Here is a 6,000-nt window from a genome sequence, read left to right as displayed (position 1 = left end):
GTGCCAAGATTTAGGGGTTCCTATAGAGTTTTAACTTTTCTGATAGTTGGAACCTAAGACTTGTCTCATACTGTGTGCAACTTATGCATACAGACCAAGAAGAATGAAAAAAACAAAAACCTGCAATTAATTGTTGACCTTTTTGTTTGTCAAAAAGAGCCTATTCTTTTAAGCCACTCATTGTTTCTTAGAAAAAAGCAAGGTAAGAGAAAAACCTGTAATTTCATTTTGACAGTTTTTAATTTGTCAAAGTGAGACTTCTTTGATGCCACTCAAGATTACTTAGACAAAATGGAATCTACAGTATACCCAATATACCACCAAATGGTTGACAGTTCACTAAATATGCATAAGTATATATTTTTTGATGGATTTTCAAAAGCAAAATTCACTTGATGCTTTTGACATCAATCAGATAATGGAACCATGGGATTTAAAAGAACCTGAGAAGATGGGCTCGTCCGGGATTTGAACCCGGGACCTCTCGCACCCTAAGCGAGAATCATACCCCTAGAACAACTAGCCAACTGTTCATGCATTTTCATGTATACTAATGAAATTGGAAGTGAAACTGTTGGAATACATTAGTAAGTATTTTAAAATACTATCAGATAATAGAACTAAGCACTTTTAAAGAACCTGAGGAAACAGGCTAATCCAGGATATGAACCTGGGGCCTTTTCCACCCAAAGCAAAAATCATACAACCAGACCAACAAGCCACAAGCTAAATAATTTCTTATTCAGATTTTACCATTTTTAAAGTAAAACTCAAATTATTTAATAAAAAAATACAATAAGCTGGAAAAAAAGATGTTACTTTTTAAAAATACCATAACAATTTAAAAATGTATTGGTAGCATTGCTAAAATGTTTCCTTAAGGTAAATTTTTGTCCAAGTATGCATATTTGGAAAGTTCAGTGCCAAGATTTAGGGGTTCCTATAGAGTTTGAACTTTTCTGATAGTTGGAACCTAAGGCTTGTCTCATACTGTGTGCAACTTAAGCATACAGACCAAGAAGAAAGAAAAAAAAAACCCTGCAATTAATTGTTGACCTTTTTGTTTGTCAAAAAGAGCCTATTCTTTTAAGCCACTCATTGTTTCTTAGAAAAAAGCAAGGTAAGAGAAAAACCTGTAATTTCATTTTGACAGTTTTTAATTTGTCAAAATGAGACTTCTTTGTAGCCACACAAGATTACTTAGACAAAATGGAATCAACAGTATACCCAATATACCACCAAATGGCTGACAGTTTACTAAATATGCATAAGTATATATTTTTTGATGGATTTTCAAAAGCAAAATTCACTTGATGCTTTTGACATCAATCAGATAATGGAACCATGGGATTTAAAAGAAACTGAGAAGATAGGCTCGTCCGGGATTTGAACCCGGGACCTCTCGCACCCTAAGCGAGAATCATACCCCTAGACCAACGAGCCAACTGTTCACGCATTTTCATGTATACTAATGAAATTGGAAGTGAAAGTGTTGGAATACATTAGTAAGTATTTTAAAATACTATCAGATAATATAACTAAGCACTTTTAAAGAACCTGAGAAAACAGGCTATTTCAGGATATGAACCTGGGGCCTTTTCCACCCAAAGCAAAAATCATACATCCAGACCAACAAGCCACAAGCTAAATAATTTCTTATTCAGATTTTACAATTTTTAAAGTAAAACTCAAATTATGTAATAAAAAAATGCAATAAGCTGAAAAAAAAGATGTTACATTTTAAAAATACCATAACAATTTAAAAATTTATTGGTAGCATAGCTAAAATGTTTCCTTAAGGTAAATTTTTGTCCAAGTATGCATATTTGGAAAGTTCAGTGCCAAGATTTAGGGGTTCCTATAGAGTTTTAACTTTTCTGATAGTTGGAACCTAAGACTTGTCTCATACTGTGTGCAACTTATGCATACAGACCAAGAAGAATGAAAAAAACAAAAACCTGCAATTAATTGTTGACCTTTTTGTTTGTCAAAAAGAGCCTATTCTTTTAAGCCACTCATTGTTTCTTAGAAAAAAGCAAGGTAAGAGAAAAACCTGTAATTTCATTTTGACAGTTTTTAATTTGTCAAAATTAGACTTCTTTGAAGCCACTCAAGATTACTTAGACAAAATGGAATCTACAGTATACCCAATATACCACCAAATGGTTGACAGTTTACTAAATACGCATAAGTATATATTTTTTGATGGATTTTCAAAAGCAAAATTCACTTGATGCTTTTGACATCAATCAGATAATGGAACCATGGGATTTAAAAGAACCTGAGAAGATGGGCTCGTCCGGGATTTGAACCCGGGATCTCTCGCACCCTTAGCGAGAATCATACCCCTAGAACAACTAGCCAACTGTTCATGCATTTTCATGTATACTAATGAAATTGGAAGTGAAAGTGTTGGAATACATTAGTAAGTATTTTAAAATACTATCAGATAATAGAACTAAGCACTTTTAAAGTACCTGAGGAAACAGGCTCATCCAGGATATGAACCTGGGGCCTTTTCCACCCAAAGCAAAAATCATACACCCAGACCAACAAGCCACAAGCTAAATAATTTCTTATTCAGATTTTACCATTTTTAAAGTAAAACTCAAATTATGTAATAAAAAAATGCAATAAGCTGGAAAAAAAGATGTTAAATTTTAAAAATACCATAACAATTTAAAAATGTATTGGTAGCATAGCTAAAATGTTTCCTTAAGGTAAATTTTTGTCCAAGTATGCATATTTGGAAAGTTCAGTGCCAAGATTTAGGGGTTCCTATAGAGTTTTAACTTTTTTGATAGTTGGAACCTAAGACTTGTCTCATACTGTGTGCAACTTATGCATACAGACCAAGAAGAAAGAAAAAAACAAAAACCTGCAATTAATTGTTGACCTTTTTGTTTGTCAAAAAGAGCCTATTCTTTTAAGCCACTCATTGTTTCTTAGAAAAAAGCAAGGTAAGATAAAAACCTGTAATTTCATTTTGACAGTTTTTAATTTGTCAAAATGAGACTTCTTTGTAGCCACTCAAGATTACTTAGACAAAATGGAATCTACAGTATACCCAATATACCACCAAATGGTTGACAGTTTACTAAATATGCATAAATATATATTTTTTGATGGATTTTCAAAAGCAAAATTCACTTGATGCTTTTGACATCAATCAGATAATGGAACCATGGGATTTAAAAGAACCGGAGAAGATAGACTTGTCTGGGATTTGAACCCGGGACCTCTCGCACCCTTAGCGAGAATCATACCCCTAGAACAACGAGCCAACTGTTCATGCATTTTCTTGTATACTAATGAAATTGGAAGTGAAACTGGTGGAATACATTAGTAAGTATTTTAAAATACTATCAGATAATAGAACTAAGCACTTTTAAAGAACCTGAGAAAACAGTCTAATCCAGGATATGAACCTGGGGCCTTTTCCACCCAAAGCAAAAATCATACACCCAGACCAACAAGCCACAAGCTAAATAATTTCTTATTCAGATTTTACAATTTTTAAAGTAAAACTCAAATTATGTAATAAAAAAATGCAATAAGCTGGAAAAAAAGATGTTACATTTTAAAAATACCATAACAATTTAAAAATGTATTGGTAGCATAGCTAAAATGTTTCCTTAAGGTAAATTTTTGTCCAAGTATGCATATTTGGAAAGTTCAGTGCCAAGATTTAGGGGTTCCTATAGAGTTTTAACTTTTCTGATAGTTGGAACCTAAGACTTGTCTCATACTGTGTGCAACTTATGCATACAGACCAAGAAGAATGAAAAAAACAAAAACCTGCAATTAATTGTTGACCTTTTTGTTTGTCAAAAAGAGCCTATTCTTTTAAGCCACTCATTGTTTCTTAGAAAAAAGCAAGGTAAGAGAAAAACCTGTAATTTCATTTTGACAGTTTTTAATTTGTCAAAGTGAGACTTCTTTGATGCCACTCAAGATTACTTAGACAAAATGGAATCTACAGTATACCCAATATACCACCAAATGGTTGACAGTTCACTAAATATGCATAAGTATATATTTTTTGATGGATTTTCAAAAGCAAAATTCACTTGATGCTTTTGACATCAATCAGATAATGGAACCATGGGATTTAAAAGAACCTGAGAAGATGGGCTCGTCCGGGATTTGAACCCGGGACCTCTCGCACCCTAAGCGAGAATCATACCCCTAGAACAACTAGCCAACTGTTCATGCATTTTCATGTATACTAATGAAATTGGAAGTGAAACTGTTGGAATACATTAGTAAGTATTTTAAAATACTATCAGATAATAGAACTAAGCACTTTTAAAGAACCTGAGGAAACAGGCTAATCCAGGATATGAACCTGGGGCCTTTTCCACCCAAAGCAAAAATCATACAACCAGACCAACAAGCCACAAGCTAAATAATTTCTTATTCAGATTTTACCATTTTTAAAGTAAAACTCAAATTATTTAATAAAAAAATACAATAAGCTGGAAAAAAAGATGTTACATTTTAAAAATACCATAACAATTTAAAAATGTATTGGTAGCATTGCTAAAATGTTTCCTTAAGGTAAATTTTTGTCCAAGTATGCATATTTGGAAAGTTCAGTGCCAAGATTTAGGGGTTCCTATAGAGTTTGAACTTTTCTGATAGTTGGAACCTAAGGCTTGTCTCATACTGTGTGCAACTTAAGCATACAGACCAAGAAGAAAGAAAAAAAAAACCTGCAATTAATTGTTGACCTTTTTGTTTGTCAAAAAGAGCCTATTCTTTTAAGCCACTCATTGTTTCTTAGAAAAAAGCAAGGTAAGAGAAAAACCTGTAATTTCATTTTGACAGTTTTTAATTTGTCAAAATGAGACTTCTTTGTAGCCACTCAAGATTACTTAGACAAAATGGAATCAACAGTATACCCAATATACCACCAAATGGTTGACAGTTTACTAAATATGCATAAGTATATATTTTTTGATGGATTTTCAAAAGCAAAATTCACTTGATGCTTTTGACATCAATCAGATAATGGAACCATGGGATTTAAAAGAAACTGAGAAGATAGGCTCGTCCGGGATTTGAACCCGGGACCTCTCGCACCCTAAGCGAGAATCATACCCCTAGACCAACGAGCCAACTGTTCACGCATTTTCATGTATACTAATGAAATTGGAAGTGAAAGTGTTGGAATACATTAGTAAGTATTTTAAAATACTATCAGATAATATAACTAAGCACTTTTAAAGAACCTGAGAAAACAGGCTATTTCAGGATATGAACCTGGGGCCTTTTCCACCCAAAGCAAAAATCATACACCCAGACCAACAAGCCACAAGCTAAATAATTTCTTATTCAGATTTTACAATTTTTAAAGTAAAACTCAAATTATGTAATAAAAAATGCAATAAGCTGAAAAAAAAGATGTTACATTTTAAAAATACCATAACAATTTAAAAATTTATTGGTAGCATAGCTAAAATGTTTCCTTAAGGTAAATTTTTGTCCAAGTATGCATATTTGGAAAGTTCAGTGCCAAGATTTAGGGGTTCCTATAGAGTTTTAACTTTTCTGATAGTTGGAACCTAAGACTTGTCTCATACTGTGTGCAACTTATGCATACAGACCAAGAAGAATGAAAAAAACAAAAACCTGCAATTAATTGTTGACCTTTTTGTTTGTCAAAAAGAGCCTATTCTTTTAAGCCACTCATTGTTTCTTAGAAAAAAGCAAGGTAAGAGAAAAACCTGTAATTTCATTTTGACAGTTTTTAATTTGTCAAAATTAGACTTCTTTGAAGCCACTCAAGATTACTTAGACAAAATGGAATCTACAGTATACCCAATATACCACCAAATGGTTGACAGTTTACTAAATACGCATAAGTATATATTTTTTGATGGATTTTCAAAAGCAAAATTCACTTGATGCTTTTGACATCAATCAGATAATGGAACCATGGGATTTAAAAGAACCTGAGAAGATGGGCTCGTCCGGGATTTGAACCCGGGATCTCTC

At 32.8% G+C, this 6,000-nt stretch overlaps 2 non-coding genes across 2 annotated transcripts; both read right to left on the bottom strand.

Annotated features, from left to right (window-relative positions):
• Nucleotides 1-1,371: 1,371 nt before the first annotated feature.
• On the bottom strand, nucleotides 1,372-1,443 carry TRNAP-AGG (transfer RNA proline (anticodon AGG)). Its single transcript has one exon. It is a non-coding gene; the product is annotated as a tRNA-Pro (tRNA).
• Nucleotides 1,444-5,048: 3,605 nt separating this feature from the next.
• On the bottom strand, nucleotides 5,049-5,120 carry TRNAP-AGG (transfer RNA proline (anticodon AGG)). The gene has a single exon. It is a non-coding gene; the product is annotated as a tRNA-Pro (tRNA).
• Between the last annotated feature and the right edge of the window lie 880 nt (nucleotides 5,121-6,000).

Source organism: Pseudophryne corroboree, chromosome 3 (assembly GCF_028390025.1).
Source record: "Pseudophryne corroboree isolate aPseCor3 chromosome 3, aPseCor3.hap2, whole genome shotgun sequence".
Classification (NCBI taxonomy): domain Eukaryota; kingdom Metazoa; phylum Chordata; class Amphibia; order Anura; family Myobatrachidae; genus Pseudophryne; species Pseudophryne corroboree.
Note: the sequence above shows the minus strand (reverse complement) of the source record. Positions and strands in the feature narration are given on the sequence as shown.